Source organism: Schistocerca piceifrons, chromosome 2 (assembly GCF_021461385.2).
Source record: "Schistocerca piceifrons isolate TAMUIC-IGC-003096 chromosome 2, iqSchPice1.1, whole genome shotgun sequence".
NCBI lineage: Eukaryota > Metazoa > Arthropoda > Insecta > Orthoptera > Acrididae > Schistocerca > Schistocerca piceifrons.
Genome location: NC_060139.1, coordinates 80063809 through 80084434, shown reverse-complemented (window position 1 = coordinate 80084434; position 20626 = coordinate 80063809). Strand labels below are relative to the sequence as shown.

At 38.8% G+C, this 20626-nt stretch overlaps 1 long non-coding RNA gene across 1 annotated transcript in view; it reads left to right on the top strand.

The window, feature by feature from the left end:
* The first annotated feature begins 538 nt into the window (after positions 1-538).
* LOC124777845 overlaps positions 539-20626 on the top strand; it is a 263874-nt gene continuing 243786 nt past the window's right edge. The window contains exon 1 of the long non-coding RNA XR_007015788.1: positions 539-628. This is a non-coding gene — a long non-coding RNA (uncharacterized LOC124777845). The remainder of the gene's footprint in view (positions 629-20626) is intronic.

Here is a 20626-nt window from a genome sequence, read left to right as displayed (position 1 = left end):
CTATGGCCGAGTACACATAACAGTGAAACTCGCAACACCTGATGAAGACGGCTAGTTCGGTCGTCGAAATATTGCGCGTGAAATAGAAATAACAACTCGGCAGAACACTCGAAATCAGTGTATTGTTCATGCCCGCCGAGAAAACTCGAGAGATCACAAAATGCTGTTACGGTATATAGTTTACATCTTCTGGAGATTTCGCTTTCTTTCACTGCCTCCGTCATTTTCCTTCGAGAAACGTTAGTTCATTCAGATTTAGTTCATCAGCGTCCGTACCTGGAATGAATATTCTGACTGAAACTTGAAGTAACTAAGTGTGTTTCATACCTTCATATATTTACCTATTCTGAGTCTGCTTAATTTTGCCAACGATTTTTCGAAATCTCCTTATGTTTTTACTGGGTTAAAATTGTAAAATAAATAAGAAAAGCGATAGACTATATATCTTTTGTTTACAACAGATAACACAGATTCATTCTATGTTTAAAATATGTAATAATTTCTGACAATAATTTCACATTAATTTTTTTAATATTTTCAGATTAAACCATGAACTGCACGAAGAAACCGTGGGAAAGAAAGCAGAAGAACTATTCAGAAGACATCTGTTGAATACTGATGACGATGCGTGAGTTTGACAAATACTGTAATAATTGCACTGTGTTTTTTGTATAGTCATAAAAATTTTGCGCTGTTTGAATGAATGAGATTTTTCAACTTAGTTTCCAGAATGGATAACTTCACTTATCGCTGTATAGCTTCAATCTTACAGGCACGAATTTGTCCACGTACTTAGGTAATGTCGTGAAGTCAATACGCAGTCCGACGTAAATTATTTTGCCCGAGGTAATAAGTTATGGGAAAACCAGCAGACAGTCCAGCAAATTTTACAGAGTCTTTGTTTTCTATAACACAATGAACCACAACAATACTTACTATATATTATTTTAACGAGTATGTTTAGGGACATTTGATACTGACTTGAAAAATGTAATGACAGAAAATGTGTGTGTGTGTGTGTGTGTGTGTGTGTGTGTGTGTGTGTGTGTATGCGTGTGTGTGTGTGTATATGACAAAATTTTAATGACTATTAGCCGCACTGATGGACAAATATTGCGTAAATCAGGCTCTGTTTAAAATGATACTTACATTTTAAGGTGAACGTTTTGTATACCATGTATACCAATGGAACAGTACTTACTATACATTATTTTAACGAGTATGTTTAGGGACATTTGATACTGACTTGAAAAATGTAATGACAGAAAATGCCTTTTGCAATGTACCTCTCGAAGTATTTTATACCTATGGTAACTTGGTACACATCGCCCTAGTTCGAGATAAAGAGCTATTACTAGCGAAGTTTAGAGTAGATCACATTGTCGGAACACGACAGATTTCATCTGTCACTTACGTTCTTTTAGAGAAAATGAACCCCGTTGATAACTGTCTCAATATGAATGATAATTTTTGTTAAACGTGTTTTCGAAGCAAAACTCACGTTCTACGATGAGTGATTTTTCTCTTCGTCGCTGTTCGGGATACTTCCACTATTTGTCTGTTATCTTAGCGTTCTAACTTTTCTGTATATATTTAATAGAGATAAATCGAACTGTTAGCAACTGTATCGCTGGATTATTGTACATCCACAAAAAAGCTGTTACACATAATGCGATAAGTCTCGGCCTAAAATCATTGTGATATGTTTACAAAAAAAAAAAATAATTAAATAAATAATTGTGGTGTATTATCTGACAAGGGGCGACACCACAGAATCTTTTGAGCCACAATACATGTTTTCTGCGACTTCTTTCTCTTCAAACTCGATTGTAGGCTGCTTTTAACACATGAGATTCCATATGTCTGACGACGAAATGTAATACTTTTGTTAGGGCTATACTTCTGTTATGGCTAGAACGTGAAAGCTGGTAGATAATGAACAATTCAGGTCGTCAGTATTTTTTCCTATTGAGAAGAAGACAACAAGACCATATTTTTGTAATGGCATAAAAGACGTTAGTAAATTGTACCGAAGTTAACTTTTTGCTTTAACAAGTGCCAGTCAGCTGTTTCTTTGAATGTGATTTCGTTCATTTGAATTGCAGTATCACAATATATGACAAAATTTTAATGACTACTACCTGCACTGATGGACGAATATTGCGTAAATCAAGCTCTGTTTAAAATTATACTTACATTTTAAGGTGAACGTATTGTATACCCCGTACGCCAATGGAACAGTACTTACTATACACTATTTTAAAGAGTATGTTTAGGGACATTTGATACTGACTTGAAAATTGTAATGGCAGAAAATGCCTTTTGTAATGCACCTCTCGAAGCATCTTATACCTATGGTAACTTGGTACATATCGCTTTAGTTCGAGATAAGGAGCTATTACTGGCGAAGTTTAATGTAGACCACATGGTCGTAACACGACAGATTTTATCTGTCAGTTACGTTCTTTGGGAGAAAATGAACCCCGTTGATAACTGTCTCAATATGGATGATAATTTTTGTTAAACGTGTAAATACATGCAGCTTCAGAAACGGTTCTACCCTGGCAGTACAAATATTGCACCGTACGATGTTTTTCTCTTCCTTACCTGTTTGTGTTCGCAGAATTTATACAACTACTTCACAGTTTTATTAATAGTTATTAAATCGACATCTTACTTTCTCCACAAGTACAGAAAATTGGCTGTAAAGAAGTAACACATAAATTTGAATTTAAAAATCATTGTCTCACAAAAAAGCCTGCTAAAATCGGCGCTTTTAACTTTCGTAACATTGGAAATTACTTTAGAGGCACTGCAAACAGCACTTAAGCTGTGGCAGTTTTGTGGGGGGTGATTAAGCAGAGTCTTCATCATCTGTCTTATTTCTTTAGCCAGCTATTACGTGTGAAGTGCAAGAAAAAACACAATCGATACTTCTCACTCCCTGTTGATATCTGTATTGTTTTTACTCTTCTACACAGAACCATAGTCATGTGTCGCTATACACGAAGCATGCTGCCACTGAATTTCTACAATTATTTCTGCCAACTCTCAAAATTTTCTTAATTCTCAAGGCTCTAGTTTCATGCGCGTTTAACCAAAGCTGCTTCCGCTTTTCTTGGCATTGTGTCGCCACATATCGAAAAAGAAACATTTTTTAAATGACCACCATAATGTTTCATGCACACATGAGAGAGCACGAGCTGAGTCTTTGATCTACTAAGCAAAGAATACTGTAGACGGGTAAATGATGCTAGCATTTTTCATTTTTCGATTAAATGAGAAAGGAACACGAAAAGATATAACTAAGCTAAAAAACTAGTCTCCTACTCCTGTTACTAGTTCATCTAATGTAATAAAACTGACAAGTCAGTTATCTAAATATGTTATCAAGTTTCAACATTTCTTAGCTGTGTGTTCGGTACCTATCTTCATCTGCAGACTGTTCAAAGTAATAAAGTTTTATGTCATGAACATGTAGGCTGTTGTTCTGAGAAAACCGAGAATAAATGAAAAAAAAGGGAAGTATTTAAGTAATACGATGTCTTCACTTAATCGCATATTACAGATGCAGAAACTTATGTACACACCACACGAAGAAATGATACCTTGAAGGTGCATTACATGCTCTGTATCCCGTAGTGTAATGACAAGTATCTGAGCAAGACAAAAAATAAACAGGAAATATAGATTATAACACCTCATTTTTTTACAACTAGTTGGGTTGGCAAGACTATTATCATCACTGATAGTCGTGCTCGGAGAGACGCTAAAAATTTAGTAACATTAGCGTAGATCCTGGAAATGTGTCACTGTAAATTAGATATGAAATACTAATTTGACCGAAACTGGCCTACTGCTCTTCCAGAGACGCACTGAGCCCAACAGAGGTCTGCTGCTAGCGGTGAGAAGACGGGTGTGGGACGTGGGTATTCTATTAGCAGTCGGGGGGCATTTTTTTGCTGCACCACGTGACGTGACGGCTGTATAGAAGGCCTCCTATTGGTAAGAACCGGCCGGGGATGAAAGCACATCTGCGGCCCACCTTTCTGCCTGCCTGTCCCGACCCTGACTTCGTCGCTGGGGAACACAAAAAAAAGAACCTTCCCTTTCTAAATAGCCTCCCCCGATGCCAGCAGTTGGTACAGCACCGGTCAGTGTCTCTGGCACGACAACTGACCTGACGCGCCAGACCGGTATATTCACCGATCCAGTGTCACCGTCTTGCCGCTCTTCACACTCCGTGCGTTTCTTTTTTTCCTGTACCACGCACTTCCGCCACCTGTTGCTTCTCCGTTTACCGTGCCACCGTCGACTTATTATCTAGCACGCTACGCAAACGAACAATTGTATCAAGCTCTTGTCCCGCAAAGACTTGTACGTCTCGACACAGCCACGTAGGTTCCCTAGGTCATGTCGGTGGCTGCAAGTTGCCTAGCTCTAACCGGTTGTTGTATCCTCATATATTTTCATGGCTCACCACCCTTCTTCTACACTTTACATATGAATTTACATTTTTCGTTAAGCTGTTTACATTTGGTCCGATGTAACAAAGTTGTCTTTCCACATAAAGGGAACTATTGCTAGAATACTTTCACTACGTAGACCAGTCTAGGCTAACTTGCCGGATATGGAGTTATAATGCAGTTGAGAAAGTTTAGTGTCTGTGGCAGTATTTAATGGAGGTTTTAGCGTATTAGACAGAAATATGTACAGATTTACAATAAGTAGTAATTATTTTTGTGACCAACATCTAAATAACAACTCTTGCCTGCACAAGAGGACGATTTCAGTACAGAAGAAACTACTACAATTATGTTCATAGAAGAGATAGGGAAAGTAGCTTACATTATTTATTAACTACTTTTGCCCATTACCATGACGGATGTAAACAGCTATTGAAGAATGTAGAACACATGACGTCAGTAATACATTATCATTTTATTTTTCATTAGCGCACATATGATTCAGATCTTTTTGTCTTCAGTGGTTTTTTTGTTAATTACTTTGTCCCATGTAACGTTATCAGTATCTTATGATGGTAGTTTTATTCTATGTTCCATTCATTCTATAGTTTCTCATGGTTTTTTTATGTAAGCTGGTTTACCATTGTTAATAGATTTATTTTTCTCGTTCTTGGGGTTTCCAAAAATTACACACCCATTTCATTAATTTCATGAAAAACGTACAAGATCTGCACCGCCAATTCAAGAGCCTTTTCATCTATTTCACGTTCATACATAGCAAAAAAATTAAAGTTTTAACACATCTAAAAAATCGGGAAACAAGACTAAAGTATCTGGAACCATGGCAAGGTTTACATGACACACACAGAACTACCGGTACAAAACAGCTGATAGTTTCATCTGAGACAGAATTATAAACATAAGTTCACTTGTAGACAGCACGGAAAGTACAGAAATATGTATCGATAAAATAAACGTAAACAAACTGTGTCTTGCTTAATGCAGAATTTCTCTGTAATCGACACCATAGTCTGTGAATTACTATACCTAGTGCGACAAGGCCTATTTCTTATTGCGATATTTCATTTTCGAGAGAAGTGTTGGAAGATAGGCTGTTAACACTGTAGTGGCGTGGCAAGACAGCCAAGCCACTTGGAGGTAGCCGAAAGGCACGCGTTAAGCTCACGCAGATTGGCGTGAGGTCTGGAACAAGGTAAAGTAATTATGCTATAAAGAAAAGAACGTAGTTCTTGGAATACTTAACTTAAATCCACAATTGTAGAACATCTCTCTTGACGGTACATGCTTCAAGATAAATATCAATTGAAAACGGCGCCTTGCTAGGTCGTAGCAAATGACGTAGCTGAAGGCTAAGCTAACTATCGTCTCGGCAAATGAGAGCGTCTTGGTCAGTGTAGCTTCGCTAGCAAAGTCGGCTGTACAACTGGGGCGAGTGCTAGTAAGTCTCTCTAGACCTGCCGTGTGGTGGCGCTCGGTCTGCAATCACTGACAGTGGCGACACGCGGGTCCGACGTATACTAATGGACCGCGGCCGATTTAAAGGCTACCACCTAGCAAGTGTGGTGTCTGGCGGTGACACCACAAACACATTCCTGTGGGATCTCCTATTATCATCGTCATCACGCACATTTTCGGGTTAGACATGTCTGCCCGTTCCGAAGCCAAGCTTGTTGCACCTTCTTCTTGTATCACTGAGTCTGAACTCATAGCCTCACCATCTACCTACTGGGGCTACAAAATGGATCAAAGGGCTCTGAGCACTCTGGCGTCAGTTACTCCTGACGAAGACGATGGAGGTAATCGTCGAAAGCTCGATATTTCATCCTGAAATTACTGGCGCTGCAAGAACTCCGAGAATGTTTTATGTAACAGTGTCGCCGCGAAAGACTTCGTTGTCAGTGTTTCTGTTAGCCTACTATTACCGTCACATTCACTATACGGCCGCTACATGAAGGACCAAAATATTTTCATAAATTTAGCTCCGTGCAGCGGCTCTCAATGTTGTCTAAGTACGTTTTCACGAGAAACTCGACTACTTTCATGGAATATTTTTCAGTATTTCTGTCGCAATGTCTTAATGGGCAAACAGTTCTGTCCACATGTAACTGCACATTAGTATAGCCATTATCGGACAGAACTCCTTCATAGTAAGTGCACCATTTGCGATAAGGAATCAACCATGACGAGGTCATCAGAAGCGTAACTCAAGCTCGGATGCGGAAAGTTGGGAAGATAATCGGGTATTTGTCTTATGTGATTTAAGGAAATCCCGTAAAACCATAGTCATCCGGTCGGACGAGGTCTTATAACTGTCGCCCTAGTCTCCTACCGCTTCCCCACCTCGTTTAGTCATCATTTGCAATGAGTCTGAGATCCCAAACAATACTATAATGCAACTTACTGCCGTATTAACACAAAAGCACTGGCTGCTTCACTCCTCGGCAAGTTCTAAAGAACTTCTACGTCTGTTGATAATCCTCCATCTAGGATAACCTGCGACTTTCTGACTGTCAGCAAGTTCTGAGTACATCCTCATCCCTGTTTTTACTTGCTGTAAGAACGTGCCAAGTGGTTATAATTAAAGTGCAGCTTCTCATGGAAATCCAGTATGGGTTGAAATTATCGCATGGCAGCGCAACTTCGTAGATACACTAATGCGTTAATGCAGGAAAAAATTAGTTCCAGGTTTGGCCAACAGGTGTAATTCCGGTGCTTTACAGCATCTCATCCACTTCTCCAGTGCTCATATTTGAACTAAGTGTGAATGCAGCAGTTAATAGTGAGACGAACATTGTCTTTCTCACTTGTTTGACCTTTTCTGCGCATGTCCCATTCCTAGACCAGTACATGTGGAAAAACAGCTACACGTCTTTCTTGCATTCACAACGCCAGATTTGAACGTGGTGGCCAAAATGGGAATTTTTTTTCAGCCTAAATGTACAGTAAATGATGATTTCGAGCGATGGTCATTCGTTTGCCAGTTATGTAATACAGCTCTGTCTGGCCCTAATACCTAGCTGACTTCAAGCAATTTAAGTTACTTTTCATTTGCAGTAATATTGCTGCTGTATCCCTCACATTGGCATTGGTATGCCATCTGTCAGGTGGGATTTTCTCTAGAGTGGCTACGTAAATTATATTCTTAAGTACATGTGTCACAGAACTCATAACCAGATACCAATATGATACTGCAAATTTAATTTAATGAAAATAACGGTGTCTTCCGGTTTCTTCCTTATTCGGGGATGTATCCTGCAAATTTTGATAAAGGTATTTCCTTTCCGCATCTCTCGACAATACTTCGTATCTAATCGTCACTGATTGAGATAAATTAGACGCGAATTTTTATTCAGTGACCAAGCTCGTTCAGTAATGAAAGTCTTTACACATTTTACTGGAAAATACGGGTGCTTCTTAACTTAAGAAGAGTATCGTATTTTATTTGCTGGCAGATAATTCAGCATTTTACCCTGTCTATACTTCCATTTTTTTACAATTAAGGTATCAGTTCTGCTTCTCGCATGGGATTTTATAAAATTCTACTTCAAAACACTTATGAATTTCAAAGGGTATCACATTCTCATAGTTAACAGAATGGTGTGTTAAAATGACGAGGACATTAGTGTCAGCTTGTTCCTGCACATAAACCTTACTTGTGATGGACAGGCATGTCGTTAACATCCATAGGACGGAGAGGTACGTTTTCTGGTTGACAGTCATCCGCTTCCATTTAGTATCATTGCCTGGCTTATTCGAAAGATATCAATAATAAAACGGCATTCTGCAAAGCCACCGTGTGCCAGTCTTGTCCGACACATTCAGTTCCTGTCTGTGCAACCAGTGTGAGATGCGCAACAAACAGCAAGGACGTGCAGATATCGCCCAATGCTAGTCTATTCCTTCATTTCAGGGTGAGCCATTTCTTCTGCAGCATTTTCTGTGACGTGTTACGATTCCAGAAAAATATTCTGCTGAAACGTTTCTCAGCAAACTGTTAAAGAAAGCTATGACTTAAGATTCCGATACTTTTGTACAGTTGTACCTATTTCCGGGTATTCGTAAAAGTTGTTTCTCGTACAGCCATGCATGAAGCCTTCCCAAGACGAGTCCCTGTTTGCGAACTGGAGGCTGAAATATTACCAGTCAATAACAACACTAGCTTTGGTAATACCCTTCACAATTCCGTTTATCACTAATGTCATTGCTGTTATTATATTTTTGTATGATTTTTCACTCTCTATACATAGCGAACTATTAAAGGCCTGTTACATTGTGAAGTCGGCCTTTCCAGAAGTTAATTTTATTTAACACACGATAAGTTTCACGCTTGTATCCGTCTTCTGGTGATACACATTCATCTATATGTTTTCCCGCTCAGTGTTCGAGTTCACTGTTTGAATAAAAAACAAATAATGTGATGATCACCAAACAGACAGGACAGAAACAACTGAAAGTGGCTAAGCGGCATGTGTTGAAAATATTAATGTACTTACCTATAGCTGGAGTATCCAGATCGTCTTCGCATTACCCCAGCTATATGTAAGCACATTAATATTTTCAACACATGTCGCTTAGCCACTTTCAGTTGTTTCTGTTGTGTCTCATTAGTCAGCATAACATTATTTGGTTCTTATTAAAACAGTGGAATCCAACACTGGATGTGGAAGCATATAAATGAGTGTAAACAACATGAAGATGGTCGTGTGTTAAATTCATCTTCTATTGTGACTACTAGCGGTAGTTATTCTGTACCCTATAAAACAGCGGTCACAGAGATCAAATGCATCCATTATGGATACAATTCACACACATTTATATGTAGGCTTTTTAGACAACTAGAAATGCCTTCCCCTTTGAGATTATGTATAGTGATGGATTCGTGTTGGAAAATGGCCCACATATTACCAACGTTGTTTCGTGCACACTGCGGATGTTTCTCTGAGAAACCCTTACACTTCCCCCGTACAGTCCTGACATTTACTCAAGCAACTTCCAACTTTTTTAACCCTGAAGAAAGCGATTTGTGGCCGTGGATTTGCTTCGGATGAAGAGGTGCACACTTGGGTGGAATCATGGCTCCGTCGGTAAATGCAGAATTTTCTCATGAAGGCATTGACCGTTTTGTCTTACAGCAGGATACATGTAATAACAGTTACGGCAATTACTTCTGAAGTAATAAAGAGTTTACTTACCTTTTTCATCCATCTTGTTTTCATTTGACTGCCCCTTATAGAACTGCTAAATACTTTCACTGATTCCAGAAGCGTTTATAAAAGCACGTTGGCTTCTATACAGTCAATACCTGTTGGTGTCAGGGCCGCGTAAAACGATAGACGCGATTCCTTGCTCTGTCGAGCCTTTCCATATCCATTGATGACACAAAATGTCCTCACCTAGCCACCACAACTTAAAACGTGTAGCTGTGACCACGTATTCAATCATTGATGACATTTATAGGAAGATTGTTCCTCGTATCTTCACAAGCACGTCCGTCTCGGCTTCCAGACCAGTGATTACTCTTTACACCTTCACTGTTACGATTAATCTTAGTTCGTGGTACACATTGTAACAGTTAAAACATCGATATTTAAAAAAAATTAAGGAGCTACTACTCGAAAACGAGATATTAGTGCACCATATAAAAAACTTGATTTTGTCATCTAGATTAAGGGGAGGTGTACTATCTTTGGCCCGAAAAAAGCATGTTTTTTGAGAATTTTTTCCTCGGGATGTGTTGCAGATATCAATGTCAAATTTGGTCAAAATGTTTACTGATATTTTCTCTACAAACTGAAATTTTTTCGACCGGAAATGTTGAAGAGCAAAGGCGGAAGTGCCGTCGGAACGAAACAAAATTTCGTTGTAGACCTCCACGCGCGGTATGTCACTGGTTAGCCGGCTAGTCTGAAATCAAAATTGAGTTGACATTAGCGAAGTATGTAAGATTCTTTAGGACTTGTACCTCGCTTAAGTTATTTGGACCATAGGAAACAAAATGGCGGCCATTTTAAAAAAAATAGGGTTTTATCATCGATTTTTCGACTTCGTCGGCCAAGTAAAAATATTTATATTTGATGGATCGGAATAAAAGTGGTACAGATCCTAGACAATTTAGTTATCTTCGTCGGAAACCAAGAATCATGCCACTCGGTTCAGTAGATTTGAAGTTACCATACAGCGCGAAAAAAAAAATACAAAAATTATTTCCAGAGAAACGCGTTTGAGCTTTTGACTACATACAAATGCAATATTATGCAACGTACGTTCAATCTGCTATTCCGGGTCCATAAACTAGTCCTTCCTCTTCCTCACAGAGGGTGTTCTGCTCGATCTGGGCCATCCTGCGCTGCTCCAGAGCCGCTCGTACGGCCGGTGACAAGCGGTTTCCGGCCGCTTGAATCCGGTGGTCGTCCGAATGCTTGACGAACTGCGTCGAACAGAGTCCCAGGGTGACGTCCATCGTTATCATGGTCTTCAGAATTGCTGAATACCCTTCGTTCAAGCTGCTCACTGCCAGAAAATTCGCAGTCTCCACAGTTTTCTCACCAGAATGCAAATGCTTGGGGGTAATTTCTAAACACACGCGTTCAAACTTTCATTTTAATTTTATGTGTTTCCTCCCAAGCACTGGTACAATAACTCGTCTTTTCTATGGATCAAAAATCGCAATTTTAAAATAATCGATTTTTTAAAGCAAAAGATAGTAAACCTCCCCTTAATAAGAGGTTATTCTGGTTCAAGGTGATAGTACACACCTTACCATACTTCTAAGGCTGTGAGATGTGATCGGAAGTCCTCGTGCGCTACTTTAAACTGAATTCCCGATGAACAGTAACATCTTTCCCATTTCTGAGCAATACTACCGTCATCAAAAAAGACCAACGCCGACTTTCTGCGAGGAAGCTGCTGAAGTTGCTGACTGATGCAGTCGCCGTGGGACAGAGCTGACCAAAATAGATTACCTCCGAGAAAGTAAAATATAGGTTCTTGGTTTTTCAAGCTATTTAAATCGAAGCGTCTACATACATAAAAAAAATTAAAGTGATTTTGTCGGCCGTAACATTAGGTTGAGAAATTGACATCTCAAAGGAGTGAATCGGGGAAAAATTAGCCGAAACAATTTCCAACACTACAGTTTTACTGTGAATAAATAACTTGTGAAGGAGGACAGGAAGGGCTCTGAAGGTGTGTTCAAATTTCTGCGCCAACTGGACAGTCGCGAGTGTTCACATGTCTGCTCTCTCACCAACTCAAATACAAACCAGTTTATTCAACCAGGGGGCTGTGAATTAGGTGCGTGCTTTTATTTCACATCTTTGGGTTGTCTAACTGTAAGGCTTTAAAGATATCCATGTATAGGACGTAGGCAAGTAATACTCACTACTCTTGTTCAAACAGAATCCGCCTTGACGAAGACGGCGGTCGTAAATTAGTAACTGATCAAACGTACAGCGCGTCTGTGTGCGGTTCCAATTAGAAGAGAAGGTCGTCAGCGTCATTTCATCGCCTTAGCTTGACATTTAAATTTCAGATTTTTAAGGAGACATTACAACTTATATAAGCTTCCTACTTGAACAGATTAAAGATCAGATATAGCTGCAAGAACAAAAGACCAAGGATCTGTGTCACTCATTGCATGAGCTGTGACACATAGTCTCACGTCAGTTGCATTTTCAGTTTTCCACACGTTTATTGTCACTGTCTCGCTATGCTGCAGTGTATAAAATTCCCGCAGTTCTCGTGTCATTCCTTGTTGGTAAGATATCACTGATTTCTCTATTATTCTGTGCACCTGACTACTTGAGAAACCATAAATATTTTCTTTAGCGAATTCTCCAGCAGTGCTCTGGCATCTAAAAACGCAACAACTCAATGTTTTCCATAATACAGAATGATGGAAGAAGAAGGGTATAAACGGTTATTGCAGACCTGCTTAGTACAGTTTAAAGAAATTTAAACAAAGAACAAAGAAGACTATACCGAACAGTTGGCCAAAAAAAATAAAAAAATAAAAATTACAACGAAGCCTAGACCGAAACTCTAAACTTTAAGCGTCACGGGAGTTCTTCATTGGAGGGCAAACTAAAGAAGAATTAAAAGCACACTTCTCTAGAGGTTTTTTACACCGCTAGATGTGGTCTTAACAGGACACAAAAAACTGAACGATATAAGAGAGGAAGACATTACTGCAAACAAGGGAAACTCCAGCATTGGTCGTATAAATTTGAAACCTTTTTTATTATTATTGCATACCTATTTGAATCACAGTGTGATCATCTTCAGTGCTAAAATAAGAACACACGAAGTCAATACTGAATGATCAATGTACAAGCAAATCTGTCATTTTACATAAGAGAACATTGATTTTTACAAGGTAAAGTACATGCCAAGACTTAGTTCTGTGGACTCATGCAGTCGTGTACAAAATACAGCTTCAAAGACAGATGTATAAAGTGACGAACATGCCCACTAGAAGATAAGATTCAAAGTAAGCTAGCTTCTTAGAAAAACCTAAGCAGCTAAGCTGCATGTTTGTGGTGGACGCCTTCAGCGCCGTCTTTTTTGAATACATTTACTATACAGTGTTTTTGTTCGTACAGAAGAAGATAATAGAGTGAACAGAAGTTTATATGAAAACAGAATATGGAATTATAGAGTTAAAAATTTCCATACAAACACAGTGCAATAAAATACCAGCTCTACTAGAGCAAACTAGGTTGTTGAATTTAATTACAAGCAACTTCGAATTGTTTATGTATAAATAGAATTGTCTTTTCCACAATATATGACATCATCAATAAAACTGCAGCAGACACTTAAAACACATATAATTGTTCTTAAAATACCTTGTCCACCTACAACTGAAAGTCAGAACACAAATCATACAACTATATCCTCTAACGAGTCAAATCCAAACAAATCTATCTCAATGATTTTATCTTGGAACTCTTCCATTTGGTCCGTGTTTGCATAGAAAAACAGCAATATCAGAAAATTGAGTCCGCCTTGATGCAAAACACCTTGATATTCGTTTATTTCTTTATTCTCCCAAACTAGTTTCGGCGAAAAACATCACCATCATCACTGGTTTTTTTTTAAAGATCTGAAACATGCAGAAAATAGGATGGTTATACGAACACAGTAGCACGTTATTACATTTTTACTATTCTTTTTTAAAATATAGTCTTCTATGAACACTTTTATACTACCTTATTTATTGTATGTTACAGCATGTTTCAAGCAATTATTGTCGCTGTCTGCGGCATATTTTCTGTGTGTTTTTTTTCTGTTGACGTTTTTTACTTGGCGAACATCATGTCATCTGCAAACGTGTGAGCATCTGTTAGTAAACGAAATACTAAATGTTGAACTTCGTATGTCAGCAATATATACTTGGGGTTGTGTAGTATTGTGGAAAACATTACTGTTAAATATATCTCAATGTCATTTTACAAACTATTTACACGATAGTGTACAAAATTACGGATACAAGCCTTTTAATCTTTCAGTCTTCCCATATTTATATTACAGAAAACTGTTTTAAAAATATTTACTTTCAGATACCGACCACTAGACGTACTGATACAATGTGGTTTTATGATATTAACGACAAATTTTTATATGGACAAATGTGCAGTAAGATAAATATGGTAATTTAGATTGATGTTACGAATCATTAAGATTACATCAAAGACCAAGTTAGCGAAATAAATGTGTACAGATATGTTGGATGGAAAATGCTCTCATACTGCGAACAGCTGCTGTGGTACTATATAGATGCGTCAACGTCTTTCTAGGACACTGACTGACTTCTCATTTTTCCGACTTTCAAAGTCAACCAGCCCCCGAAGAACTCCCAAAAATGGGCGTTCTTCGTCATCGTCTGTTCACTGAACAGTGCAGTGTTGCGCGATTTTTGACTACAGAATACCTGCTTCTCTTCGAACAGATGGATACATCTGTCCTCGGCGTTCTATGTAACAATGTAGACACGCATATAATACAGATAACAAGGACTCGTTGTGAGCAGAATATAAAACAAATGAATAATCAGGAAATATCAAAACTTCGGCGATATTAGGGGCATCTTCGATGTGGTGACTACAATACAACTATCAATACCTGTATACAAATTGGCAAGCTAATTGAAATAGAATTCTTCTGTTCACACCAACGACGGGACTAAATGCAACAGATGTTAAATTCAGGATAGAGTGTGCGTCGATGTTCATTTATGTACAGGGAGTCCTAAAGAATACAATCATCACATTTAGAAGAACAAGAAAATAATATTGAATAAACATTGTGGTCAGTTCAGATTTAATAAGAAAGACTGTAACATAACAGGACCATGCGAAGCAGAGGACACTCTTGTTGAGAAAATAGAGCATATAATACGGTCCTGGATAGCAATGAGACGGAACTGCTGCCAGAATTGCACCCAGCAAAACCACAAAGCAGTTGGAGAAGATGAACAATTACTCTTTACTAATAATGTTGCCTAGTGTAGGCACCTCGTGAGAATATGGAGAGAAAGTAAAACTTGTGTAGTTAGTTTTACATGAAGCATCCATACAGTGTTCGAAGCTTGTTTATTAATCTCCATTTCAGTCTAACTTCGCAGACTTGTGTATGGAAATGACACTAATACAATGTGGAAGAGATAATAAGAAACAGTCTTTGACGTTCACATTATGAACTTTTTTTCTTTGCATTGACTTTCGTTGTAGAGTAATAATAGACATATGAACAAAGTGTACAAATTATTTTCGATGAACAGAGTAAAAAACAAAGGAAGGCTAGAGGCAGGTGTGATTTTTAAAGCAGAGTATCTGAAGACGGTATAAACAACTTTATTCTTCACACGTGGTTTTCACTGGGAGATTGTAGAAGATATCATACAGTGGCTAACTAAGCAATATTGTAATTTGTATTCTAATGCTGAGGTTTGGAAAATAATTTAGTACGTCATATTTGCCCGAAAATTACTAAAATTTCATACTTTAATATTCTGTAGTTATTTCAGAGGTTGGTGTAACAGGATCTACATTACTCCAGGAGAAATAATATCTACCTTAAAATCCTTAAACTCAAAATATTCCAACGGTTGTGATAAAATATGAACAACGTTAATTAGAGTGTCTTTCAGAGTTTTGTAACATACTACGTTATTTGTGTAACCAGTCATTTATTTTTGGAGTATTTCCTGATTGATTGAAACACGCCGACGGTAGGCTTCTGTATAAGGAAAGAGACAAAGAAACAGCGTCAAACTTCCATCTAATTTCACTTTTACCAGAATCCACTGATAATATAAAGCAGCTTTTTAACCATTTGACTAGAAATAATATATTCTCAAAACGAAAGTGTTGAGTTCTGATGGGTACCAGTCCGTATATAGTGAGAATGTATTTAATTCCTCAGACAATATATTGTTGGTTACAGGCACATTCTGTGATCTGTCGAAGGCATATGGCCATTTAAATCACAACATCCTTTTAAGCAAATTAGAATGTTGTAGTGAGACATGAAATGGTTCAAATCGAATCTCTCTCACTGGAAATAATGGGCGTCAGTAGGAAAGAGTGCTGTATTAAACTGACGTCATCCAACTAATTACATATGGTGTCCGTCAAGGTTCCATTCTCTAGCCCTCAATTTTTCTTCTTTGTATTAGAATCATTACCAGATATTGTTTTTTTCAGATAATGCAAGCTACGTAAGTATATTTTTAGAGAGACTGGTAGGCAGTTCTTTGACTACAGACTTCGCAAAGGCTCATTTTATACAGTTTATAACATTTAAGAGCTTTTCCCCTAATGGTTACCTAAAATGCGACGGCATTGCATGTTATAAACATTCTTCTACGGCCCAGAATAGGAAGAAGTGGGGGTTGTGACCTTTAATATTGAATTCTTTGATTATAAAGCACAGTAGTGTTTATTTTAGTTTATATTGTTGTCACCTGTTTATCTCATCATCGTAGTGCTTAAGATGAGATTTGCAATCACTTGTAATTTCTCTCTTTGTTCCAAGCTATATTATGTGTAAAGATGTACGCCTTTATCTTTTGTCAACCTTTTATCCTGATGAAGATAGTTTGTTTGCTACGATACATTGTTAAAATATTTAATTTGACACAATAATTCTTGATTTTGATGTTATATAATTTCTTAATGTCCATATGCATTGTGACAGAAGGCACAAAGAATTTTAAACCAACTTTGAAGTCAGCGATAAAAAGAAATGGCAGAATATGTACTGTTGGGCACTTGATCCAGTATTACTGTCAGCTAGAAAGAGAGCTTTAACAGGCTGTATTGTACACTTACCCAACTTTAGCAGCTTGGTGCACAGCTAGACATGTTTAAAGAATATTATCAATTAGCAATTAGCAAAACCAAATACTGGATATATATCTTTAAAAAAGGACAATCTCATTACTACAACTCAGGAAATGAAATTTATGTAGCTGTATAAATAAAGATTGTATGCCCATCTGACGTCGAAGTTTATGAATTTAAGTAAACTGAAGGTGGAGAGGGGAAGAAAAGAAAGGGAAAGGAGGGAATCAGTGCTGTCAGCTGAATCCGGACATTACGCGGAATCAGCAGCGATGAGTGAAAATGTGTGCTGGAGCGGGATTCCAACCTGGGATCTCCTGCTTCCTATGCAGGTCCGTTAATCACTGCGTCATCGGGGATACAGTTTATCGCAAGTGCGGGGACTATCTGGCGCGCCTCACGGCCGATACACATTCCCATCGAGAGTCACCTATCCGCAGCCCCTGCCTATTAAGCAGAATGAGCAGGCACCACGCATTCGTGTTGTTCATGAATTTACCTGTGCACTTACCTCAACTTATTCTTGTTTTATGACATGTTCTACATTCTTGATGATCTCCTCACTGTGGGTCTGTGGAAAACAAAAAAAAAAAAAAAGTACACTCAATCTAATCTAATGCAGTCTACTGCTAGCTTGTACTCGGGGGGGGGGGGGGGGGGGGGAGGGGTAGGTGGGGTGGTACTTGCGACATCTTGAGAAATAATAGATACATATCCATCTCTCTTTTGTAGCTTTAGTAAACGAGCTCTATAAGACGAGCCTCAGCGAAGTAGCTCATGGTAGCAGATAGAAATCGACTGACATCAGACAGAATTAATTAGCTTTCTGTTCGTTGTCAAGGTCTGCTGGCAATCAACACTGCAGTTACTGCGTGTACGACCACAAAAGCAAAACTTTTACCTTCAATTTAAGTTCAAATCTCATATGTAACTAAAATGGGACTATTTTTTCTGAAGCTAGATCCGTTAACCACCGTGATCTATGATAACTAAGTTGGAAGCAACTGGAAAGTATTTGCTGTTGGTCAGCGTATTTCTATTTCTATCGATTCATCCACTACTATCAGCCAACTGATCTAGTTTTCTTGGAGCAGGTGTGCAGTAGATTTTACAGCAAAACACTTTTTTCCACTGACTGGTAGATCTCATTCTTCTATTGTTTCTACTGCTCCAGTTGTGTTACCGTAAGAACATATCCAAAGATGATCACAACGAATAGTTCAGAATATTTGTCCTAGCCCATGTGTTGATACCAAAAGAAAAGAATTCAAAAAAATGGTTCAAATGGCTCTGAGCACTATGGGACTTAACATCTGTGATCATCAGTCCCCTAGAACTTAGAACTACTTAAACCTAACTAGCCTAAGGACATCACACACATCCATGCCCGAGGCAGGATTCGAACCTGTGACCGTAGCCGTCACGCGGTTCCAGACTGAAGCGCGTAGAACCGCACGGCCACACCAGCCGGCAGAAAAGAATTACTCATTCAAAATCGAAGCGTCTGTATCACGTGAAAAGTGTCAAAAGCGCTTCCCTAGTTGAATGTTATATGTGTAAGGATAGTATCGCATTGGACGGCTTTATTGTACAACGCCACTACATGACGCACCAAAAAACGTGTGAAGCTGTTTCGTGTCATTGTGTTTTTATCTTGAATTCTCGTTCTTACCCTATAAGTATTGAATGCAAGGAAGTACTCTACTCAAGTCAAATAATGTTCGAAAGTATTGATATAAATTATTAAGAGCTGTCGCAACGATGACAAAACAGGGATCTGAAGTCCCATACTCCTTGGCAGAGCGTAGGGGACGATGCGGGAGACCCGTACCGCTTTACTAGGCAAGGTCCTAGCGGAGGTGGTTTGCCACTGCCTTCCTCCGGCCGTAAGGGGGATGAATGATGAAGATGAAGACGACAGAACAACACCCAGTCATCTCGAGGCAAGTGAAAATCCCTGACCCCACCGGCAATCGAACCCGAGACCCTGTGCTCGGGAAGCGAGAACGCTACCGCGACACCACGAGCTGCAGACCAGGGATTTATATTACGAAAATAAACAGACTAGTCCTCCTGCAATAAACAAAGACAGTGATCGTCTTTAAGCAAATTTCTGAAGTTGTATTTTCAGCCTCAGCTCATGCAAACCGTTTTCAGCTTTACAGCAACATACATAAATGCAGCGTATTGCGATGAATAAGCAGAAACGTCCAGTATAGTATGATTACGCGATTGCAGAACAATCACAAGCAGTCACACCCATAAAAAAATGTATTCGTAGCCGTACGAAACGAACAACTACATAAAACTAATCTCTCTTAAGGCAGATGTCAGACTAAGATTCGCTTGAAGAATCCTCAGGCAGCGTTGTCCACCCACGAGGGATGTAGCTTACAAGATGCCCGTTTGACCAGTACTTGAATATTGCCGGTCGCTGTGGCCGAGCGGTTCTAGGCGCTACAGTCTGGAACCGCGCGACCACTACGGTTGCGGGTTCGAATCCTGCCTTGAACAAGGATGTGTGTGTGATGTCCTTAGGTTAGTTTGGTTTAAGTAGTTCTACGTTCTAGGGGACTGATGACCACAGATGTAAGTCTTAGCGTGGGACGACATGTGTAATGTACTTTTTGAAGTCGTCACGTAAATAAATCTGTATTGAAACGCGCTGCTCTTCTTTGGATATTATCTATTGTTTTTATCAGTCCTATTTCCTATGGATCCCAGACTGATAAGCAATATTCAAGTTCAAATGGTTCAAATGGCTCTAAGCACTGTGGGACTTAACATCTGAGGTCATCAGTCCCCTAGAACTTAGAACTACTTAAACCTAACTAACCTAAGGACATCACACACATCCTTGCCCGAGGCAGGATTCGAACCTGCGACCGTAGGGGTCGCGCGGTTCCAGATTGACGCGCCTAGAACCGCTCAGTCACACCGGCCGGCCCACGAGTGGCAAATTGGTCACTTGCAGCCTAAAGTGTAGACTGGATTTAACATACCTTTCATGTACAGTGATTACACTCGTACATACCGCCAAACAGTGTGTGTAATGATAAGAACAAAGAGATCACAGTGGAAGAATGTAGTATCACGGTTCCACAAGGATCAGTTTTGTGTCCATTACTTTTCTCATTATATAATTAACTAGCTGGGGTACATGGCTTTGCTCAGCGAGTTGATACGCCTTTATGTGGTAGATGGAATAAAAGGATAAACTTTAAACAATTACTGAAATCATATTCTAACATATTCTACTGAAAACATATTCTAAAACATATTCTAACATATTCTATTAATAAACTATAAGAGATAAAAAAATTTTTAAAAACATATTCTAACTAGTTACAATACCCGTTTATAAATAACATTTTTCATTTTGCTATCTGGGGTACATATCTACAAATTTTTTACATTTCCTACTCGAGAGTAAGTTACGTATAGTTGACGGTGAGATAAGCAGGAGTCTTTGAGGTTGATGCCGCAATATTTTGCGGTATCAAATAAAACGTTCGGCCTATACGACGTCATTCGACAGCAGTTTGACGATCATCCTTGTTCCGTTACGTAGTTTTGGTGATTGAGATTTCCGACTAGTATGATCGGAGATCCAATTTTAAGTTGAAGGCGGTGTAATGGCATTCTTGGTACTTGACAGAGTTTAGAAATTCTGTAGGAAAGTGCACCCGTTCTTCAACGTTTACCACCGTGTCGATCGATTTGTATAATCTCTCTTCACAGGGAATTTTCTTTTGAATATTGAAGTTAGGTATAGCTGTGAACAATGTTTGACAA